Raw genomic sequence first — 521 nt, forward strand, 5'->3', positions numbered from 1 at the left:
CAGATAAGTGAGGCATATAGAACCCCAACTAGCCACGATCAAAAAAAATCTACACCTAGACATATAATAATCAAGATTTCAGAAATCCAACAGAAAAACAAAATACTACAAGCAGTAAGAGAAAAGAAACAAATCACATGCAAAGGGAAGCCCATTAGAATCACAGCAGACTCTTCAACACAAACCCTTGGGTCAAGGAGAGCCTGGAGTGAGGTATTCCAGTCCTCAAAGAAAAGAACATCCAACCTAGACTGATGTATCCTGCAAAACTCTCTTTCAAAATAGATGGGGAAATAAGACACTTCCATGACAAAGAGCACCTGAGAAATTTCATGAACACCAAACCAGCAGTGCAAGGAATTCTAAACAATATCTTAGAAAAGGACAACAAAATTCACAATAACATGAGGCCCAACAGACCAAATCAAATAGGTAAGGCAAGAAACTAAAAGGAGATGGGAGAAAAAGTAAAAAGAGTCAACAAAAGGACAATAACATGACAAGAATAAGTCAAAATATAT

This window comes from Fukomys damarensis, unplaced genomic scaffold (genome assembly GCF_012274545.1).
Source record: "Fukomys damarensis isolate Sample0158 unplaced genomic scaffold, DMR_v1.0_HiC HiC_scaffold_35, whole genome shotgun sequence".
NCBI lineage: Eukaryota > Metazoa > Chordata > Mammalia > Rodentia > Bathyergidae > Fukomys > Fukomys damarensis.